This window comes from Saccopteryx bilineata, chromosome 3, assembly GCF_036850765.1.
Source record: "Saccopteryx bilineata isolate mSacBil1 chromosome 3, mSacBil1_pri_phased_curated, whole genome shotgun sequence".
Lineage (NCBI taxonomy): Eukaryota > Metazoa > Chordata > Mammalia > Chiroptera > Emballonuridae > Saccopteryx > Saccopteryx bilineata.
The window spans coordinates 48,435,626-48,460,139 of record NC_089492.1 but is presented as its reverse complement, the minus strand read 5'-3'; the positions used below and the strand labels follow the sequence as shown (position 1 = coordinate 48,460,139).

The 24,514-nt window shown below is 39.7% G+C and overlaps 1 non-coding gene across 1 annotated transcript; it reads left to right on the top strand.

The window, feature by feature from the left end:
• The first annotated feature begins 24,106 nt into the window (after positions 1–24,106).
• On the top strand, positions 24,107–24,182 carry TRNAT-AGU (transfer RNA threonine (anticodon AGU)). The gene has a single exon. It is a non-coding gene; the product is annotated as a tRNA-Thr (tRNA).
• The last annotated feature ends 332 nt before the right edge of the window (positions 24,183–24,514 follow it).

Here is a 24,514-nt window from a genome sequence, read left to right as displayed (position 1 = left end):
ACTTGTCTGTCTTGTGTAACCATGGCATTCAATTCCTTCTTTATTTATAGCACTTGAGAGTGGTATTATTAAGAACTCTAACAAAAAATAATTAACAATAAAAAATTGAAAAAAATGAAAAATATAAATATTTTTAAAGTAATAAGTAAAAAAAACATAAAAAAAACAAAAAATAAAAAACAAAAAAACATTCACAAACAGTAAATAAATATATAAAAATTAAATAAAATGATATTCAAAAAAAGAAAATTAGAACAAAAAAAGAACAAAATGGAAAAAAATAAGTAACAGAAAAAAATTTCAGTTTTGAGAGATTACTTTTTTCTTCCAGTAGGTACTACTACTGTATTACAAGTTTTAGCTCTATGAAATTCCTGGGCTGACTTTCACTTAGATGTTGCTGTCACAATGGGATAGGCAGGGCTGCATTCATGTTGGTAAGTGAGGCAAGTTGTGAGGGCTTTAGGGCTTTAGCAATGGCAATCTTGGGCTTCATGGTATTTCTCTCCATGGTTCAACAGACCAGAGGACCAGACACAGAGCACCTCTGTTCTTCAGGGAAGAGAGTGACTTTGGAGAGTTAGCTGTGGGTTCAGTCACTGCAGTTCTCTCTACTCGTGAGGTAAGGTCGGTGGGGTCTGGGAGGCTGAGGGACTACACTTCGGTTTTCTCTGTCTCCGTGCCAGATTTGGGCTATGGAAGACCATGAGAACACTGGCTGTGACTCCTTGTTCTGCTGCCATTTTGGTTTAGTATCTCCCCCGTTTGCCCCTCAATCTCTCTGCTCCTCCTGGCAGAAGGAAGTCCAGTGACTCCGGGCTTCCTTTTTGTATCCCCAGCAGACAAAACCCATCAGCCCAAGCTTCCTTCTTCTCTGTAGTTCCCATAGGGAAAAAGAAACCCAGTCACTCCAGGCTTCTCTCTGACTGGGAGTGTGTTTTATATTCTGCCCCCTTTTTAAACCTTTCCCACCTTTAGTCCATTTGGTGCACAGATTTTTCAGGCATGCCTGTGAGCCCAGCTTGGGTTTCTTCACTGAATAATAGTTGCTCAATTTGTTGAAATTTCAAGGGGAGAGATCAGGGGTATCTCTCACGCTGCCATTACTCTGATGTCATCCTTCGATGTTTCTTTAAACTTGGTGCCAGGGAAGCATCAGCAATCTGAATGTCTGAGATGTGTTCTGACTATGTGAGACATTCCAACTCTAATATGGAACACAATATTAAGAAAAGAGAAATGAGGAAATAGAATTTGAGGTTCACTGAAGTAAAATAAGCTTGAATCAACTGTGTATTCATAAATCTACTAATCCATCTGGAAATAGGCGAAATAAGGTGGCCACCCTTGTCTTCTTGTCTCAGAGCTCTAGCTCATAGGAGACACTCAGCAGATTTCACTTGTCTTATTCCCAAGTAGATCTTGTTTGACCTGGTTAGTACTTGCTGTACACTTGGTTCATGTCTTTTTGATAATAAAATTGAAATAATTTATTTTCTTGGCTGCTCCATAAAATGTTCTATGAATTTAATCTAAAGGAGAAAAGGAAAAAGGAGAAATAAATGTGGTATTGGTTTTTCACTTGTGGTTTTTATTTCCATAAACCTTAGATCACAAGAATGCATGAGATATTTAGACAAATCTTTCCACAATTCCTGTGGCCTTTGGGAGCATAGCATTTACATGACTTCACTGCCGTAGTTTTTATGTGCTTTCTCAGCAGCTTTTGCTTGCAACAAGGAGCAGTCCCACTTGATGCTCATAATTGTGTGTGTGTGTGTGTGTGTGTGTGTGTGTGTGTGTGTGTGTGTGTGTGTGTAAGGCGTTTGTATATATGTGTCTGAAGGGAGAGAGAGAATAAGGGACAGGAGAAAGGGAGAAATTGTCAATTTTTTCTTTTCTTGCTTTTTCTATAGTTAATTCAATTTTGAAAGAGATTTTCATTTTTCTATATCACAATATGCTGGGTTTTCTCATTGTAACTGTGTTCTTATTCTTAGATAATTTTTTTGTAAGTAAAGTGAGAGAGTCCTCACTGAGAAAGGCAAGGACTCATTTTGCACTAAGGAGATATGAATGCTGATATGGCCTGGATATGAACATAGGAAAGATTTTTTTTTTATATAGGAAAGATTTAAATATGAGGAAAATGAAACCCAGGTTCCAGCTTCTCAAGTGACTTAGGTTTCTGTGTCAGCAACAGGTTCTCCAATAGCTAGAAATGGAAATGTCTGGGGGTGCCTTTTTACCAAAAATGATCTTGGAACCAAACTGGGGAGCAAGAATCATCCACACACAGGTACAGAGTGCACAGTAGACCTTGGGCCATGCAATTCATAGGTTTGTTACAGCTTTTTCCTTCTTGATAACTAGTAATCAAGAAGCACCTGTATGGAAAACTTCAAGTGCCAGCTAGCTGTATGCACCAACTCAGGGAACAAGTAATATATTCTAGCTACTGTACTAAGCCACCAGGTGTCCTGGTGGAATACAAATGAATCACGCAGACCTCACACTGGCTTTTCTCACATTAGTCATTTCCTGTTACTCTGATTTTGCATTACTGCACATTAAGAATGTTGATATCAAAATCATCACTGCAAACGGCAGCAGATCCAAAGGAGTAGCATGGAGGTTGAGAAAATATGGCTTCTACATAGCAGACACTTTGCCATTTTAACCCCACTTCTACATCTTCTTCATTCTACCTGTGGTACTTTGGGAGAAAGAGTATAAAGTTCAGCCAAGTAAACCTGCATTTAAATCCTATCCTCAACACTGCCTCGCTCTAAATTTTTAGTTAGGGTCCCTAGCCTTTCTGTTCCTTGGTTGCCCTATCTGTAAGGTAGAGAAAACAATCTATGCCTTACCAGAATGTTCTGCAGATGAAATGCAGTGATTCATGGCAATGCATTACTGTAGCATCTGGGGCATAAGAAGTGGCTTAGTAAATGGAAACTTAAAAATGTTCTATTTGAATCTGAGAACCTGTGTTCTCTAATTCAGGTCTATAATTTTCCTAAATCTCTAACATTTCCAGTGGGCAGGAGCCACAGAGGACAAGTGGCAGTGCCTCTAAGCCTCCATGCAAGTGAAACAGAAGGACTTCATGCACTGCAGGGAAACACAAAGCACCCAACAAGAACTGTTTGGTGCTTTACATGCAGCATGTGGGGATTTTACTGGCTGCAGAAGTAAGGCCTTGGTGCCCTGAACAAGGCCCCAGTGCCCCTGTGAGAGTGTGGTGTCTACAAGAGAAGATGCACACTCCAATTCCCAGCAGGAGTGTATGTGCATAGCTAGCCCCACAGATGCATATCCATGAACACATTTCCAGCTGATCACAGGCTCTTCCCTTTCCATCTACTCCTTATAAGGGTTCCTAAGAAATTTGGTTTCTTTTTTTTTACAGATTTAACAAGAAGCAATAATGTCTTTTACTACATGTGCATTGTATAGCCAAATGGAAAAAACTTCAATACACTTTAATATTTTCATGTGACATTAAAACTCTGTACCATCTTGGAGAGTTTGACCCCAAGTTAAGGGCCTATGCTCTGAACTCAGAGACCATTAATTCACAGCACCCTCTCAGGATTGGTCACATCTTCTTTCACTGACCATAGTCAGTAAAATGGTTGGCTGTTATACATAACTTTATAGGCATTTTCATTCCTCTATTTAGCATGTTTAAGTACAAGACTAGAAGATTTTAAGAATCAAAACCTTATAAACTTCAAAATTCTGTGTTATAGTTCTTAACTTAAGTAGGGGGCAAGTAGGGTAAGAAAGATCTCTCACAGAATGAAAAAAAATAATTATTCTTTTAAAGGTAAAAGCATCTTTCCATTGAAAACACATGCCCCATGTGTATCTTTGTGTGGAAGACTTTCTTTGTGGTACTGAGCTTATTATCTAGGAATAAAACTTTTTTTTTCCCCAGAGAGTACTCCTTTATTTTTTTTTAATTCTAGAGAGATAGGAATGGAGAGATAGAGAGATAGACTAGTTGTTCCACCTATCCATGCATTCACTGGTTGATTTCCATATATGCTTGACAAGGGATCAAACCTATATCCTTGATACACCTGGATACACATTTAAGCAACTGACCTGCCCAGCCAGGGCATAAAGTACTAATTCCTTTTGTTTTGTTTTGGTTTGGGGTTTTTTTTTTTTTGTATTTTTCTGAAGTGAAAAGAGGGGAGGCAGAGAGACAAACTCCTAGATGAGCCCGATCAAGATCCACCCAGCATGCCTGCTAGGGGGCAATGCTCTGCCCATCTGGGGCATTGCTCCACTGCAACCAGAGCCATTCTAGCAACTGAGGCAGTAGCTATGGAGCCATCCTCAGCACCCAAGCCAACTTTGCTCCAATGGAGCCTTGGCTGCAGAAAGGGAAGTGAGAAGTAGAAAAAAGGGAGAGGGGGAAGGGTGGAGAAGCAGATGGGTGCCTTCTTGTGTGCCCTGGACAGGAATCAAACCCAGTACTTCCACATGCCAGGCAGATGCTCTACTGCTGAGCCAACCAGCCAGGGATAATTTTTTATATATTACAATCAGATCAAACAACTCCTCAAGATTGTGATTCTAAAGGTGTTTAGAGTTACTCTGGAAAATGATTTCAACAGTATCATTTCACAAACAAAGCAAAAACACAAATAGAAGCATGCCCAAGCACTCTGAGAGTTTCCTTTCAATAATGATTCATTAGGAAATAAGACATGCAACAACCTGAAGTGCATGAGGAAGTTGTTGGAAGGATAAGTAAAGATGCAGAGCACTTATTTGTCTCATCCTCAAGAACAGAGTTAAGAGTGATAAGCTGAGAAAACTTAAGGAGAGCAAGACATATATCTCCATTAAGCATATTCTAGTCTAGGAACAAATTGTAGCACTTCCTAGATGAGAGCCTGGTTTTCTTCTTTTCATGCATAGTTTTGCAATACTGTTAATACATGTTAAGGTAGGTCTGGTTCTGGACTTGGATTTCCCTTTTAAAAACAGCTTAATTAATGACAATAAACCTTACTGTAGAGTTCTCACCACAAACTCAACTCTAGCATTGAAATTTAGATAAAATTGGAAGAAATTTTTATTCAAAGCAAGAAAATATAACATGATACCCAGTAATGCAAAGCCTATAACCACAGGGAGAAAAAAAATCAATTCATTGAAACACTCCGTTAACTGTAACCTCCAATTGTCTTACTGTTCTACTAGTAACCACACATCTATATATCAAGCTCAACATATAATCAAGTTACATTTTTTTTATCCATAACCTCTTTCAATATGGTTGTGTTAAAATAAGGGCAGTGAAGTACATTCAACTGACCAAATCTTTGGACAATTGTTTATTCCCAGACAGCATGATGATAATATAACCTCTGAGAACAGTGCATGACAAGATCCAGCTCAACATCATCAGAAAAGTATAGGACAAAGCCATTGGTGTGTTATTTTTCTTGTTAACCAACATATCTTTCCTCAACTGTGTTTATTTTCAGAGGGTTCCGTGTCTACCTACTTCAGTGAATCCTGTACCAAGGACATACTTTTGGGTATGTGACCACCATGGAGACTAATGCATGAGATGAGCTAGCCAGAGCCCTGGTGGAGGTAGCCAGCTCCAGAGGTTGCCTTACCTCAACCTTCTCTTTCTGAACTTCAGGATCTCCACCTACTAAGAGAGAGGGGGAGGTAGCATGATCTCTGAGATGCCTGCCAGCTCCAATGTCTGAGATAATGCTGTTCTTCTTGATAAATAAAGTCGCCATGAGTGGCCAGTTTGGAAATTAAGGTCTGGTTGTCCTAGTGTGAAGAAATTCTTTAGATAGAGAAACAAAGGGGATTAAAATAGCTACAAATACCCTTTGGAGAAACAAATGCACATTTTCTCTGAATTCTATCTTTGTCCTTCATTCTAAAGCTGTGCTAGGCCTACATGTACACAATGGAATACTATGCGGTCATGAAAAAGAAGGAAATCTTACCTTTTCCGATGACATGGATGGATCTGGAGATCATTATGCTAAGTGAAATAAGCCAGACAGAGAAAGACAAATATCATATGATCTCATTTATATGTGGAATCTAATGAACAAAATGAAATGAGGAACAGAACAGAGGCAGAGGCAGGGTCACTGAGAACAGAAGGACAGCTTTCAGAGGAAAGGGAGATGAGGGGATGGGATCAGAGAAGGTGAAGGAATTGAAGGAATTAGTGAAATTATAAATAAATAACACATAGATACAGATAAGAGGACAGCAAATCCCAGAGGAAAGGGGGGAAGGAGTTAAGGGGAGAGGGGCAAAGGAGGTGTAATGTGGGACATGAGGGTGGGGTTTGAGGGTGTTATATTGAGTGGGACACTTGAATCCATGTTAACACAATAAATTAAAATTAATAAAAAAATTTAAAAATAACCACTTCCTTTATTTTTCTTCATCCCTTTGTCTTTATAACTGTAGCTTGGCCCAGGTATTTAAGGCTCAGATGTAGTTTACAGTAGTCAATCAGGCATATTTCATAGATCTAGGTAGAAACTGGGGCACAGATCCTGGTTAAGGAAGTAAGAAAGGCCCAATAGATCATTCTGTGTATATATTATTGCAAGCAGTTTCCACTAGGTCTTCCTTTCCAGGTAATTGATTTAAACAATATATTCCTGATATGGCTTTTTAGACCAGATCTTCCAAATGGTTTCTTCATGAACAGAGCCTGGGATGCCAAGTTGGAATCATTTGTTTGTGACACCAAGTGGTGAGTCATATTTCTGTGCTTTCTAAACTGTCACCTACCTGTTCTTTAAGTATAATTTCAGTTCTCTTTGACTGCAAGCAACAGAAATCTACTTGGCTAACTAAAAGTAAATATAACCACAAAACTAGCTTAAACTGGTCCTATCCTGTTTCTAACAAGACCTAGAACCAAAGTTTACAAGTAATACAGTGGTACCTTGAGATATGGATTTAATTTGTTCTGTAACCAAGATCATAAGTCAGTCAACTTGTATATCAAACTGCCAATACTGGACCCGTGTGCCAACGTGCCTACTAACAGCAGCTTCCCGAATCACGACTCATATCTCAGAATTTTGCTCTGATCTCGAACAGAAATAGGGAACGAGTCACAGCTCATGTCTTTTTTTTTTTTTTTGTATTTTTCTGAAGTTGGAAACCGGGAGAGACAGTCAGACAGACTCCTGCATGCGCCCGGCCGGGATCTACCTGGCACGCCCACCAGGGGCGACACTCTGCCCACCAGGAGGCGATGTTCTGCCCCTCCGGGGCTTCACTCTGCCGCGACCACTCTAGCGCCTGGGGCAGAGGCCAAGGAGCCATCCCCAGCGCCCGGGCCATCTTTGCTCCAATGGAGCCTTAGCTGCGGGAGGGGGAGAGAGAGACAGAGAGGAAGGAGGGAGGGTGGAGAAGCAAATGGGCGCTTCTCCTATGTGCCCTGGCCGGGAATCGAACCCAGGTCCCCTGCACGCCAGGCCGATGCTCTACCGCTGAGCCTACCGGCCAGGGCCCACAGCTCATATCTTAAAAAATTCATATATTGGTCTGTTCGTATCTCAAGGTACCATTGTACTTGTAAACACCACGCATGAGTAACACTTGTGAACTCCCATGGAATCAAAAGACCAGGACATAATTAGAACCTGAAATCCAAAACCCTTTTAGAAATGAAAGTTTCATTGTCCAAGAAGATGTAGTGCTGAAACAGTTAAATCTTGTCCCAAACCCTAGACTGGGGAGACAGATTTGAGCCTTGCCTCCTTCTTTCTGGTCAACCTTGGAATAAAAGCTATTTTTCCCCTTCAAAAGCTGGTGCCATGGTAGGCCTGACGTACAAGGGGTCCCGGGTTCGATTCCCGGCCAGGGCACACAGAAGAAGCGCCCATCTGCTTCTCCACCCCTCCCCCTCTCCTTCCTCTCTGTCTCTCTCTTCCCCTCCCGCAGCGAGGCTCCATTGGAGCAAAGATGGCCCGGGTGCTGGGGATGGCTCCTTGGCCTCTGCCCCAGGCGCTAGAGTGGCTCTGGTCGCAACAGAGCGACGCCCCGGAGGCGCAGAGCGTCGCCCCCTGGTGGGCAGAGCGTCGCCCCTGGTGGGCGTGCCGGGTGGATCCCTGTCCGGCGCATGCGGGAGTCTGTCTGACTGTCTCTCCCCGTTTCCAGCTTCGGAAAAATACAAAAAAAAAAAAAAAAAGCTAGTGCCATAGTATTGACTTCTATGTACATTGGACAGTAAGCCCTTGCTCAGGAACATAAATAGTAATTTATTTTAAAAAATATGCTGTAGCTCATAAATTCTAGGGAAAATAAGAGCAAGGCTTAAGGCATCTTGGTTAATTAAATTATGTTGCTAATTGTAACTTAAGTCAAGAAGCAAATGAAGCTTTCCCTGGAGTTTTTATCATGATGAGAGCCTCAGACAGCAGACTGTTCTTCACACACCTGGACATGCTTTTTAGAAAGCAAAGTTCTTAGCTATGTCGTGTATATGCACAGCAGATGCAACATCAGAAAGTATAAGAACCCTGATTATAAATTACAAAACCTGGTAAAGCGACTGTCTGAGACCAGCCTTATCTGCCCCTTTCCTGTTTTGTTCATTAAACACAAAGGCCTTGTCACCATGAGATCACTCCATTCTGGTGGTATCCAATCTCAGGATTCCCGGTCCTGAAGAAGCTAACCTCCATCTAACCAAGCTATGGTACTTCTAACCATCTATAGAAAAAGGTTAGAGGTACAACTGGCCCATGATCTATCCAAATCTGTGCCAATGAGAAATGTAATCACATTGCTCCACTATATAGGGTGCACTGTTCCAAGATATACTAGGGGAGTAGTTAGAAAATACCAAAACCTATTTGCAGGTTACAGATGCTGACTTTCTTTAGTCAGCCACCTATGCTGGTGACAAAAAAACCAAAACTATGCAATATTAAATTTCCCTCAGTGAAACAGCATTTGGCAAAATATTGTAAAGATAAAAACCTTAGGTTTGAAGCAAAAATCCTTACAAATGGTGTGACTTTAGACAAGTTATTCAATAACTTCTTCATAGAGCTGTTGCCAAACTTTCATGAGACAATGTTATGCACAATGTCGAGAATAAATGTTTGTTCAGTAAAGAGTAACTAGTACTAAAAAAAAAAGCATAGAAATGAAAAAAGCTTAATGTATCGCCTCAATTTTTTATATGCTTCAATTCAGAATTAAAATGCTACTTTAGTATACTAGGCATAAGTGTCTATGAAAGAGAATGAAGAGGATGATGGGAAAAAAGAAAGAGAATGGATCACAGAACCATCTAGAAAGAGATCAAGCATGTAAGTGAAGTACGGGGGACTCAAGGAAACCTCCATCTAACCAAGCTATGGTACTTCTAACCATCTATAGAAAAAGGTTAGAGGTACAACTGGCCCATGATCTATCCAAATCTGTGCCAATGAGAAATGTAATCACATTGCTCCACTATATAGGGTGCACTGTTCCAAGATATACTAGGGGAGTAGTTAGAAAATACCAAAACCTATTTGCAGGGAAAAAAGGAAGAGAATGGATCACAGAACATCTAGAAAGAGATCAAGCATGTAAGTGAAGTACGGGGGACTCAAGGAAACATGGGATAAAGGTAAGCATATGAAAGGGGTTTGTGACAAGAAGAGACAAGAAGCCTGCACATAGTGAGCACTCCTCTGGCAATCAGCTCAGTTTAAAACACCACAAGTATTTTTTAAAGAGTGAAATATCTGTCCTTAGAGTATTTAAAACTCGAACAATACTTTTTGTATGTTGTTGAGTGCTATAGATTTCCCAAGCATGACGTGTGTGAGGTATTGCGAGGAGCTGTCCTTCATTTTCCTCATCATTCCTGGTGTTTCCCAAGCACTCTGTAATCTTTTATAAGAAGCCCCCCAGGCAGCCTGTGGAACTTGGGGGAATCTGACACTATGTCCTGCTTTGGGAGTGATCCCTGAGACATCTAAGCCAAGCTCGAATCTCTATCTGCCTTGCCGGTGATGATTCTGGAACTCCACCTGCAGCTGGTCAGCCTCAGCATCCAAGTAGATGAGAGGCTCCACTGAAAAAGCCACTGTCTCAGTGTGGCTTCCATGTGGTGTCAACCATGAAGAAATGGAGCCACCATCCTGGAGATTGCCTTCCCTTTGACCTTTCAGAGATAAAAGAAATGCATTTCTTTACTGTTTAAGACACTTTGCAGTGGACATTCAATTATTTGCAACCAAATGCATCCTGAAAGGTCCACATTGGTGAATATACCATAAAGCACTACAATCCTTGCTGTGCTGTTAATGAGCTACTTAGGACCTTGTTTCCCCATCCACAATATGAAGAAGTCATCTCTGTCTTTCTGTGATTCCTATGAGTCCTCCTTCTTTCAAATGTCAGTGTCTATGATTCTTCTATAGAAAATGGGACTGCTGGGATACAGTCTTTTACCACATCTCTCTTTCTCCAAGATCAGGGAAAAAATCAGGGTACAAATTATGCACAGTAGAGATTGAAAAAAAAATTACATTACTCAGTTAATTGGTTAAACGAATTCAACTAACTTCTGGAATTTTCTAGTCATTACCTCCCTTTAGTCTTTGGGGGTTACCATTCTTCTGGTCTAGTCTATTCTAGTTTCACCCTGAAACCAGAGTTCAGTAATTCCCTTTATCTTACTTAAAATAAGGTATTTTTATCTGGGCATCCCAGACACAATCACACTTGAATTCTTATTGAATGCTCATTTGAAGATATAGACTCTTCAACTCGGATGCCCCTGTTCCGATCATAATGCTGCTGCTTTCCCTTTGTCCATGGGTTCTGTACAATACCCCATACCTTTATAACTTCCTCTTTTCTCAGAAAGGACCCTTTGTTCTTCACATCAGTAGTCCTGATGCTCCAAACAAGTTTACTTTCTCTGAGAATCATACATTCCCTGTTTAATCTGCAGATTGATGTGCTATGCCATGCAGGGGTCTCCAAACTTTTTACACAGGGGGCCAGTTCACTGTCCCTCAGACCATTGGAGGGCTGCCAAATACAGTGGTCCTCTCACTGACCACCAATGAAAGAGGTGCCCTTCCAGAAGTGCAGTGGGGGCTGGATAAATGGCCTCAGGGGGCCGCATTGCAGCCTGCGGGCCGTAGTTTGGGGAAGCCTGCTAAAGTATAAGATAAAGAGTAGGGAGATCCCTGTACTTGGGGAACTTACAGTATACCAGAAGGCTCAGGAGTAAAAATAATTTCACTATTAGACAGTATCTGATAATGTCATGGAAGAGATCCAAATAAAATGCTAAAATTTGAGGAAAGAGATAAGATTATCAGTTGGGGAAATTCTGAATAAAAGTTGCTTATAACACATAGAATTTAAACTATGCTTTGTTTAGAGGATAGAGATTTTGAATTGATAGTAATTATAAGGTTATGGTGTTGTAGAAAAAAAAAGACAGAGGACAAAACAGGATGGCAGGAAAAGCAGGGCTTGTCCTGGAAGAGGAGTGTAGCCTTAAGGACAGGAAGTGCATTAAAGGAAATTAGGAAACCAGGCTGATCTGCCCAAGGGGTAGGGAGTTTTGGATCCAAAGTACAAAAATAAGTTTAATCTAGCAGATGATGGAGAATCATATTTCTATTATAGCAGTTATCACATTATATGGCACATAGTAGGTTCTCCATATATGTTAAATGAATACTTCAATTGAACAGATATCTACTTTTTGAAAAGTAATCTAGCAGCAGGGGGAGAATGGATCACAGTTCCAGTGAGTGGCAGATCTAAAGAATTTAGAAGTAGTTAGAAATTCAGAGCCATGGAGAAAAATGAAGGAGGACAAAAAGAGAAAAACTTATTTAAAAAAATTGTGAAAGAAGCAGCAATGGGCTTTGATAAAATGTAAAATAATAAGCATGAAGGGAAACTTAAACTGACTGTAAACATTTGATGACAGGAGCTGAGGAACGAGCATGACAGTCCTTGGTGCCTGAAACTTTGCTCCTGGTAGGTTTTCACCCCCATCAGGGCAGAGATTTGACTGATGTTTTCCTTCTACTATACCCCCAACACCAAAAATATAGACTACTAGGCTCTCAACATTATTTGAACAAACAAATAAATGAATATCCTCTTTGTAATACTTTAGGAGAGCTGTGTCCCTCTCCTAGTTGCAGAATACTTCACGTTGGTTAGGAAAAAGAATTTAAGGGATTAATAGGCAAAACATGTTTCCTGACATCCCAGGAAGTGCTAGCACAAAGAACCATCTCAGAGAAGAGGTCGAGAGAAACCAGATCTGAGGGATGAATGGACTGCGAGATAAGTTGAAAAGGATCTGAAATATTCTGTATGTGTGTTCCAATTTTTTATTGAAATTATCATTGGAAAAAAAATATGCCAAGTACATCAAAATAGCAGCTAGTTAGCTGCTATGAGAACACAAAATTTTAACTCCCGGGTGCTCACCATGGATAGGAAAGCACCCAGGTATGTACAAGGCAGGCTGGCTCTAGAAATTTCCATTAAGTCTGGAAGACCGCCATGAGGAGTAACAGGGTGGCTAGAAAGAGCTCTTTTCCTACAAACTCTCAAGATCACATCTTCTGAAGCCCAGCGCCTCCCCAAGGCCGTAATGGTGGTGGGACTTACTGGCTGTGAGGCCAGTAGCATAACTGAGTGAGCAAAAGGGGGTCAAGTCCAAGAAGGTTTGGGGAGAGCAGCCTTACCAGTAAAGCCTGGTGACTGGCTTGGCTCCTACATGCCTGCTCAGACTATGGGTGCAGAGACCTCTGGGATGACTCCCCAAAAAGTTCCAGCAAGGAAAACATTAAAAATCTGCTTTGTGGACAAATGCCCCTTGTTTTCCACCAGTAGAAACTTTTTTCACATGCCGTCTTGGTAACTTTGTTCTATGAGATCATTATCTTCCATTTTTAGATAGAGAACTTGAATGGACATAAGACTGTAAGACTGGCCTGCCTTCCTCACCTGTGTGCTGCACTAGTGTCCTGCGTAGCTGGTTCCAGGTGACATCCACATTGCAGAGAAATGTGATGGAATAAAACCCTGCTTTTACCAAAGTGGGAGTGGAGACCCAAGGAATGGCAAGTATTTAGAGGTGGCTTAACTGAGATTCTGGAATGAAGAAAGGGTACATCCTAGAAAAAAAACTGACTTTTGAGAAGATTTTAAAACATTAACTGTTACCTGTTCTTGAGTAAAGTGTTCTCATCCAGGTGTGTCTTTAAGAATTAAAGCAAGGTACAATCAGAATTAGTCTGAAAATAAACTGCAAAGAAAAAATAAAGTGACAGAGACAAGCTAGCTAGCAGCAGAAGGGCAGCCCCTTAGGCCTCTGAGACAGCCACTGTAAATGATTCAGTGAGAACACAGTCATATCTTCACTGAATCAGAGCAGTCTACTTCTAAAGGCTGAAATACAAGGCCAAATTGGTTAATGGCATGATTTGGTTTTTATATGTTTTTAATAAGTAGATTTAACTTTAACTTTAGTGCGTTTATGTCCAACACATATGTGTATACAGATTTTTTCCAGTGAAAAGCAGAATTTCACTTTTTGAAAAGGTATTAAAATTATGATCTAGTGATTAAGACAACTATATAGCATGTTAGTTAAATTCCCATACAATGTGTTAATAAGAAAGGAAGATTGCAAATTTGTCCTTCGCTAATTCCCTGGATGTTCAGAACCGCTCTGTGAAACAGGTGTGGTCACGAGTTCCATACCTCATTCCTGAGAACCCCAGGCATGAGGGTCAGCAGTACAGCCCAGGCTAGTCAGCCATGATTGTGATTTGAACCCAAGGCTACATCTGGAGCCTATACTCTTTCAGCCATTCCAGAAGGCAATGGTCCGGAAAGGCAGCAATAATATATAATACTTCTGTATTCATTTGTTCAATAAATATATACTGAGTACCTACCATATGAGGAAACTGAGATTTAAAGAAATTAAAGTCTCACATGGAAAGGGTAGAGACTAGCTTGTGGAAGTTTTTTAAGCTTGTTTTCTTCCTCTCTATGTCCCAGTATATAAAATAGAAAAGAATACAATTCATGTCTTTGGTCTGCTTTCATTACAATATTAAGAGCATGACCATAAGTGGTACAGAATATAAATAGAGGACATACCTAGGGCACACAAAAGAGAGACCAGTGTTGGGACTGGAGACACAGGCCACTTACTCTGCATTGGAACTGAACCTGTTTTTCTAAACAGATACAGGGCTGTAAACTTATTTAACCTTTTGAGTAGTATAAACATTCATGTAAGTTCTCGTGCCTCCTGATCACCGAGGGTACAATCATACAAAAATTTTTATTTTAAAAATGTGTAAGGCAACATTAAAAAAGGCAAATGTATGTTCTTCTTGTTTCCATAAATTGGTTATCAAACAAACATGATTGTAAATTAATAAAACTGGAACTGAAACTAAAACTTTGAAGAAAAAAAAAACTCACTCCAGGGGTCAGCGAGCTTGAAAAAAACTCACTACTCAAAGGGTTAAGCTAATGATAATAATACTGTTAGTAATGGTAAGACCACCATGCCCTCCACATGGCCCTATGTAATCCTTACAGAAATGTTGAGGTAAGTGATATTATTTCCTTTCTAGAAAGAAAGAAACTGAGATGTCAAAAGCTTGCATACCTCATACAGTTGAGACCTGAGAATCAGAACTCAGGTCTGTAAGCCTCCAAAGCCTGTGCTTTGGGTCCCTGTGGTACATGCTCCTCCACAAAATGAAGTAATTGAAAACTAGAAGTCTCCATTCCAGTTCTCATGTGCCATAATTATAGGGTGAAAAAGAGCTATGAATTCAGTTCCTCAGTTAAAAATAAAACAAGCTGTGTAACTAGGTCAGGTAAACAACATGATATTTGGACTAACTTGGTCTAGCTCTGCAGATTTATAATGGAACATTTGAAATTGGTTGGAAAAGGGCTAAGTTATTCATAATTGTATCCCAGTTCACAATGCAGATTGACTCTGGACCACCTACAAGGCCCCTCCTAGGCTGCCCAGTGATAGCTTGGTGACACCTATCCTGACAGCGCCCAGTAACAGCCAGCTTTGACAAGAGCCTCTGATGTTCTCTATACACTACTAATAAGACTTACTATAGTGTTACATTTTCAGACCATTCATAGGAGGAAGAAACCCCTAGAGATGGAATATCAAATGCCAGGAGAGGAGAAAGTTTTATCTGCTGCCTGTAAAACAGTTTAATATTCTTCATAATCATAAGAATGTCCCTATCTAAAAATCAAATTTCCAATAAATCAGAGTGATTTAGTACAGTGGGCCAAATTCTAGCCTGTTGTGTTCTTGGGCAGAACTTTAGGCAAGACTGAGATCAAACCCAGCACCTGTCCAGCCATGCCTACAAGATTTTAAATGAGACTTTCTTAGTCTCTACCAGATATGATAAAGTGTACCAAAGTCAACTGCGATAGTCTCTTAAAAACAAGAAAAAACTTCTTTCCTCATTGACCATGCTGTTAGACCCTCCAATATTGCAAGGATAGTTCTCCAAAAATCTCAGTGTGTCTCCAAGGGAATGTCTCCGCACTATGGGATTCATTTAGACTGATTTACATAGGCACATGTGTTGGAGAGCCATGGCCTTTCATTGAAACAGGATTGGGAGAAGAACAAACATATTGGGTCTGCCACAGAGACATCTATGAGCAGAGGAACACTGGCCCCTGGCTCTACCTGCTCTCCCACAAAACCATTTGGTACATTGCTCCATCCCTCCTTGCACTCTGTGCCATTTCTTTCCATGTCAACATCCTGCTGTCATCTTTCTTTTTGAACTTTCCCAGACTACCTGCAGCATGGATCACACCTATTCCCTTCCCCGAATTTATACCAGTTATGCTCCCATAGCACTTGGTATGAATCTTTATTAGAGAACTCGTCACATCACACGTATTTGCTTCCATGTTTCTGTTTACAGTGCCATGTGAGTTCCTGTAACGCGGATTCAGATTTCTGTATCCATGGCAAACTTACAGTCTACTGCATAGACTCTGAGAAAAAGCCAGCATGTTTTTTACACCTTTGGTATCACCAAGAAGTGCCAGACTAACTATTAGAAATAGCAAAGGATCTTTTTAAGCCAACTCTTAAAACCAATAAGAGTTCTTTGAGCAAAATCATAAATAGCATAAGGCCCTGCAAAAAGCAGGCTGTGTTTGCCTAAAATGCTAATCTTTATTTGTAAAGTACACATATAAATAACATCTGCTCATTTCATTGGGATTAAAAAATCAGGGACATAATGTTTGAATTTTAAAATGATAAAAATAATACATTCTTTCAGGTAGAATTTTTCTCTTATTTACCTTCTTCTTCCCCCATAGAAATATGATAGGTACTCATTAAAAATTGAATAAGTGAATGAATGAAAGAATGAATGAATGCATGATCAGCTGATAATAGAGGAGATGAAAAGAAAATAGTAGTATAGGTTAAAGTGTTAAATTAGTAAATAGAAACTCTTTTCAGGTATTTAAATTTTTTTAATTAAAAAAGACAGTAATAGCAAATTTAAACAAAGGAAGATCTTTGAAGATCCATATTGCTTTGAAGAAGATCACGTAAAATATTCTATTGCAGTTCATTTTATGGGTCATATATCTTTAGCACACAGCACGGCTTTTCCTCTTTAGGCTTCTATTTCTGTTTAAGTGAAAAGTTTAGGATCAGCTAAATTTGACACCTCTTATGAAATCTCAGAGGTTCAAAAACTAATGCAATTTAAGGCAAAAGAATCTTTAAAAAAAAAAAAAAAACATACCCAGAGTATCTTTTTAATAAGACAAAGAGAGAAGTGGAGGAAAAATTGCAAGCAATCAGAGAATTTTTTAAGTTCTTACAACAAATATGGTTTTGTTGATGTTAACATTTCTAACACATAAACTACTTGTTTGCAGTATTGGAGAAAATATGTAACTTTTTTATTAAAGAAAAATTTTAATACAAAAATGTTTTTATACAAAAATAAATTTAGCATAGCAAGATTATCTCTTTTAAAGGAGATGTTTTGCTCATTCCAAGTCTGCAACAACATTAGAAAACATCTCAGCAACCCTCCTCCATTGGTGCTATTTTAAGATATGACTGGATTTTGCTCCCTACCCTGTTCTGTAGGTGTCCAAAGTCTTCACCAGAACATCCAAGCTTTATCCCCATGTCCAATGTAGAACTTTCAAGATTTGGTCACTTAGCTACTAAGGATTCTGTTGAAGTTTGAAAGGTTTGGGAGAAGTGAAGGATGGAAGAGAAGGAAGGCAGATGTGGGGTACAGTGTGGAGTCCAGAAGAGGCTCTCTATCTGGGAGTCTGTCAATATGCTACAGTCAAGGTAAGGATCAAATGGCATTTCAGCCTTATGCAGAAAAACTGGCAGTTCAATTTTTCCTGTCTAAAAACTGAGGGTTTTCCATGTTATTCTCCAAAGAAGCCAAAATTATTGCACATTTGCCATAACAAGCCCAAGGTTAATAACATTACAAACCAAATAAAATAAGAAAATAAAACAAAAATTTTAAAAGTGAAATAAAGCAATTGGTCACCAAAAATTTGCACCTGAAATATAAAATGCCTTTTAGCTTACCTATTCTATACTATATAAATTTTCACTTTGATTTTATTGTCATCAAGGCAGTGCCTTTAACCAGGAAACTGTTCTGAAAATTATAATAAAATCTCCCTGATATTTCAAGCCAGTACTGCTTAAAAAGAGATGTCTAGAAATGTCTTTGTACTTGAGATTTCTCCATTCTTTCCATGTTTTTTAATGTATTTTTGTCTCTGTTCTTGTTCAAGAGGATCAGATTTTACTACTAAAATCACCAAGCCTGATTTGTGGTGGTACAGTGGATAAAAGTGTTGACCTGAAATGCTGAGGTCACTGGTTCAAAACCCTGGGCTTGCCTGGTCAAGGCACATATGGGAGTTGATGCTTCCTGCTCCTCCTCTCCTTCTCTCTCTCTCTCTCTCTCTCTCTTCTCTAAAAAAAAATGAATAAATGAAAATTTTAAAATCACTCAAGATTCCCAACAGCTTAGAAAACTAATTTACTTGACATTGATGTAATTTATTTCCATTTTGCTACACAATTGATAAGAACTAATGTTTTCATTTTTTTAAAGTTATTTAGAAGAACAAATTTAACAGGGTGACATTGATCAATAAGCATACATAGGTTTCAGGTAAACATTTTTATAGCATTTAAACTGTTAATTATGTTGTGTACCCATCACCCAAAGTCAAATCATATTCTGTCACCATATATTTGTTCCTCTTTACTCCATTCTTCCCATTGCCCCCCACATCCCCCTCCCCTTGGTAACCACTTCACTTTTATCTATGTCCAGGAGTTTCAGTTTTATATCCCACTATATGTGAAGTCATATAGTTTTTAGCTTATTCTGATTTACTTATTTCACTCACTATAATGTTTTCAAGGTCTATCCTTGTCATAAATGGCAATATGTCATCATTTCTTACATCTGAGTAGTATTCCATTGTATGTATGTACCACATCTTCTTCATCCAATGCCCTATCAAAGAACACTTTGGTATTTCCATGTCTTGGCCACTGTGAATAAGGCTGTGATGAACATGAAGGTGCATGTGTTTTTACATACCAATGTTTTTGAATTTTTGGAGTATCCAGTAGAGAGATTACTGGATCATATAGTATTTCTCTTCTTAGTCTTGAGGAACCACCATACTTTCTTCCATAATGACTATATCAATTTAGATTCCAACCAGCAATAAATGAAGGTTCCTTTTTCTCCACAGCCTCTCCAGCACTTGTCATTACCTGTCTTGTTGATAACAGCCAGTCTAGCAGGTGTGAGGTGGTATCTCATTGTAGTTTTGATTTGAATTTCTTTAAGAGCTAGTGAAGATGAGCATCTTTTCATATATCTGTTGACCATTTGAATGTCCTCTTAGGAGAAGTGTTTGTTCAGGTCCAGGTCCTCTCCCCACTTTTCAATTGGATTGTTTGCTTGTTTGTTGCTGAGTTTTGTGAGTTATTTATATATTTTGGGGTTTAAACCTTTATAAAAGCAGTTGTTTGTAAACATCATCTCCTATTTGGTTGTCTGCCTTTTTGTTTTGTTGTTGGTTTCTTTTGCTGTGCCTCTTATTGGTGAGTTCAGTTCATTTACATTTAGAGTAATTACTGACATATGAGGATATTCTATAGCCATTTTATGTTATGTTTTCTGGTAGCTTTGTGTCTTATTTGGTTTTCCTCTTTTGTGCTCTGTCAATTGTTTTTGTTTGGTAGTATCCCATATTTCTTTCCCTTGTTCTTCTTTTTTTTTTTTTAATTTTTTTTTTTTTTTCCATTTTTCTGAAGCTGGAAACAGGGAGAGACAGTCAGACAGACTCCCGCATGCGCCCGACCGGGATTCACCCGGCACGCCCACCAGGGGCGACGCTCTGCCCACCAGGGGGCGATGCTCTGCCCATCCTGGGCGTCGCCATGTTGCAACCAGAGCCACTCTAGCGCCTGAGGCAGAGGCCACAGAGCCATCCCCAGCGCCCGGGCCATCTTTGCTCCAATGGAGCCTTGGCTGCGGGAGGGGAAGAGAGAGACAGAGAGGAAAGCGCGGCGGAGGGGTGGAGAAGCAAATGGGCGCTTCTCCTGTGTGCCCTGGCCGGGAATCGAACCCGGGTCCTCTGCACGCTAGGCCGATGCTCTCCCGCTGAGCCAACCGGCCAGGGCCCTTGTTCTTCTTTTTTTAAGCTAAGTGTTTTGGTGAAGTACTCATTTTATTTATTAATTGTCTTTTGAGCTCATTACACTGCATATCTGTGTTTTCCTGCATCCCATTAAGTATTTTCAGATCTTCAATTTTGAATTCTCTATCATTTATCTCTAAGGTTACCATGTAACTCAGATTGTTTCCTGGAGATTTTTCATTTTCTTTCTGATCTGCGTCTCTTTCTTGTGTAGCTGTGGTATTCGATTTCTTCTTCCTTGATGGCATTTGAGAGTGGTATTGTTAAGAACTCTAACAAAAAAAACTATTAAAATAAAATTGAAAAATACAATAGAAAGTATAAAAATTTTAGAAATAATGACAAGTAAAGAGAAAAAGCCACAAAAAAGGAAATACAAAAAAAAAAACAAAGCAAAGCAAATAAAACACCCACACAAAAATAAGAAAAATATAATTTAATAAAATAAAATTTAATAAAAAAGAAAAAAAAATATTTCAGTTGTGAGAGGTAGGTGGCAATGAGTTACAAATTTTAACATGGTAAAATTCCTGGGTTGATCTCTGCTGAGAAGTTGTTGTCACCTTGATGTTGGCAGGTCTGCAGTTGTGTTGGTGGGTTGAGTGTGCTGTGAGGATTTTATGGCTTTATATTATCAGCAATGACCTCAGGCCTTGGTACATTCTTCTCCAATTCTCAACAGACCAAGGGACCAGACACAGAGCATCTCTGTTCTTCAGGGGAGAAAGTGGTTCTGAAGAGTTAGCTGTGGGCTCAGTATCTGCCACTCTCTATACCTACGATGTGAGGGAGGTGGGATCTGAGGCTAAGGGGCTATACTGGTTTTTTCTGTCCCTGTGTGAGTACAGGCTGTCAACATACCATAAGAACATTGCCCTTGACCCCTTGTTCTGTCACCATTTTGGTTTAGTATCTCACCCTCTACCCCTCAATCTCACTGCTTTTTCCCACAGAAGGGGACTTAGTCATTCTAGGCTTCTCCCCTCTCTGTAGCCCCAGCAGAAAAATATAAAAAATTAAAAAAAAAATCACAGCCACTCCAGGTTTCTTTCTTTTCCATAGCCCCTGAAGACAAAACCCAGACAGATTGAGCTTCCCTCCTCTTCAGAGACCCAGCAGAAAAACAAAACAAACAAAAAAAAAACCAGGCACTCTGTGTTTCCTCTTCTCTGGATCCCCAGCAGACAAAATCCCAGACAGACTGGGCCTCTCTCCTCTCAGGAGCCTACTGCTAGTGTGTTTTATCTTCCACCCCTCTTCTCAACCCTTCCCACCTTTAGTCCATTTGATCTGGTGCACAGACCTTTCAGGCAAGCCTACAAGCCCAGCTGGGGTTGCTTTGCTGCATTATAGCTGTTTAATTTGTTGAAATTTCAAGGGGAGAAATCAGGGGTATCTCTCATACCACCATTACTTTGTCATCATTGGGAGAATCAATGTTTCTAATTTCAGACTTACACTCTACCTTTGTTACCACAAGTTCTGGGATAATAAACACACTTCTCTCCAATCATTGTCTAATTTTTAAAAAACACAGGAATTTCTGGAAGATTGTACATTTTTATGAGATTTCAAGAAGGGTTTTTAAAAGTTTTGAACTTTTGTAGGTTTGGCAACCACAAATAACCAAACAGAGACAAAAATGTAGTGTTCAAAATCACTTTATTTCTTGTAAATTATTTCTCTCACTTAAAAAAAATCATTATACAAACCTAGACTTATTGTATTGATATATCCAAACAAAATAAGCATGTATTTATTTTAGTGATAATCTTCTTAACACATTGTGTATGTTCCTCTCTGTCTCACAGGTGCACAGGAATGAATAGTTTAAATTTTAGTCCTAAATGTATTTATAATAGCAGATGAACATTTCCAGGGTTTTATTTCATATTATACCCTGTGTGGAAGTTTTATGTTGTTGTTATTCTTTTTTGTACCTTTTCTTTTGTGGTAGGAATTAGATGTGAAGAGTGTGGATAAAAAATAAATTTAATGCTCGGAGGTTATAAAATCCACCCTTTGCTCTAGATAGCCTCCTGGCCTGTTGAGGTTTATATACATACTATCACATACCATATATGGAAATCCAGTTAATGAGAGTAGCAGTCATACTGAGGTAAAGACAGCAAGAATAGATTTTAATCTCCTAAGGAAAAAAGTGAATCTATTCTGTGGATCTAGATAGAAGTGAATCAAATGATGGAATTTAGCTTCACTTCCTCATTCCCTTGTATTTTTTATATCAGCACTGTCTTGACTCATATTTTTTGTTTTTTGGTTTGTTTGTTTTTTAGAAACACTGTTTCTTCTCTATCCAGTTCTGGTATCCTAGTCTTTCATTTGAATCACCTCCTGCTACTCTGGGAGAAACCCAATGAATGTCTATGGAGCATTTGCTTTTTCCCTTTGCTGCTCCATAGTGCATGTTGATGGAGAGTATAGAGAATACCAAAACCAAAACATAGTCAAGTTTCTCTTTTGATATTTAATCAGAAAATGTCACTTGTCACTTATTGGGAAAAAACAAATATTTTAGAAGATAGGTGAAATTTTAAGTTGGGGAAAAGCACCTACTGTTATCTTCCTTGAAAGGCATTGACACCTATAACTGCATGGATTACTTTCTCTTTGCAAAAATAATTATACCAAGGGTTTCTAGAAGAATTTTGAACCCTTAGGCTTTATGTCTACAAATCAGAATGGAACTGAATTTATGGGGTTTTTGTTTTAATTTATTAAGGGGAAAAATTATTATCTATACTCTGGCTCATTCAACTAATTTTTAGTTGCATATGCAGAACTGAATGCCTAAGTTGATTTTTATATGACCTAATTTTGAGACCTTTGCCAACCCCTTAATCTCTTTGATTCTCAGTTTGCTAATAAAATATGAAATTTGGCCCTGGCCTGTTGGCTCAGCAATAGAACATTGGCCTGGTGTGTGAAAGTCCCAGGTTCAATTCCCATTCAGGGCACACAGGAGAAGCACTCATCTGCTTCTCCACCCTTCCCCTCTCCTTCTTCTCTATCTCTTTCTTCCCCTCCCGCAGCCAAGGCTCCATTGGAGCAAAATTGGCCCAGGCGCTTATGATGGCTCCATGGCCTCCACCTCAGTCATTAGAATGGCTCTGGCCACAACAGAGCAATGCCCCAGATGGGCAGAGCATCGCCCCTTGGTAGGCATGCCAGGTGGATCCTGGTAGTGCACATGTGGGAGTCTGACTATCTCCTTGCTTCTAACTTTGGAAAAATACAAAAAAAATTTTTTTGGACTATTTATTGTTATGGTTCATCACAGTTCTAAAATGTCATTCTTACCAAACTAATATTCATTTCACCATAAGGGCTAAAGGACTATGAAAGAATAGAAAATGACAGGTGCAAGAAGTCGCATCTCTGAAGTACACTTGAAGGGAGAGTTCCCCTTGAGAAGAAACACCTTTTGGGATTTAATTGAATGAAAATAAATATTTGTCATTTTAAAACTTTTTGAGATTTAAAATACATTTTGGGGTGTATTTGTTATAACAGTTAATGTTAACTAATACACTTTTGGAATTTAGTTTTGTCATTTAAAAGAATGAGAATTGTAATTAGCATCTGCAAAAGTTTTTGTGAGATTTAAATTAGATAATGTGTGTGAAAGGGCCAGCAGTGTGGCTACAAGAGTGCACATTATTTCTCTGACTCATCCTTCTATTCAGCTGCAGAGAGAGGACACACACTCATGCACTGTGTAAGTAAGGCCCATGCTCCACGAGATCCATAAATAGGTGCAATTCCTCTGAAAAGTAATTCAAAAATCTATGTTCTCCCAGAGGGAGCTGTGTGGGATGCAGCTTCCTCATCCCACACAGATGACACAAGGCTGGGGACAAAGGCTTTTGGATAGTTCATCCTTCCAAGGACTGAGGAAGCTGCAAAAGTCACTTGAATTTTTTTCTGTGCTCCATCTGCCTGTCTGCCACAGTGATTTTCCTCCCTCTAAGGTTTAGCTCCTGTTCTTACCCTGAAGACCATGCTATACTTTAAGAATAAGACACCCTACAAAGATTGTGTGTTGTAAGATCCCCGTTTCCTGTGTCTGCCACAGAAGCAAAGAAAAAACCTCTAGTATTCTTTGGGGGACAACAGACTCTTAAGTCTGGACTATACTTTCTAAGATGCCATGTGGTCACAGCTGCAATCCCCTTCACCCACCAACAAAACCACAAAAAGAAAAGATCACACAGAGTTGTATAAGAAAAATCCATGACATGCAATTATAAAAAGTAGAACACAGGCCCTGGCCGGTTGGCTCAGCGGTAGAGCGTCGGCCTAGTGTGCGGAGGACCCGGGTTCGATTCCCGGCCAGGGCACACAGGAGAAGCGCCCATTTGCTTCTCCACCCCTCCGCCGTGCTTTCCTCTCTGTCTCTCTCTTCCCCTCCCGCAGCCAAGGCTCCATTGGAGCAAAGATGGCCCGGGCGCTGGGGATGGCTCTGTGGCCTCTGCCTCAGGCGCTAGAGTAGCTCTGGTCGCAATATGGCGACGCCCAGGATGGGCAGAGCATCGCCCACTGGTGGGCAGAGCGTCGCCCCTGGTGGGCGTGCCGGGTGAATCCCGGTCGGGCGCATGCGGGAGTCTGTCTGACTGTCTCTCCCCGTTTCCAGCTTCAGAAAAAAAAAAAAAAAAAAAAAAGTAGAACACAG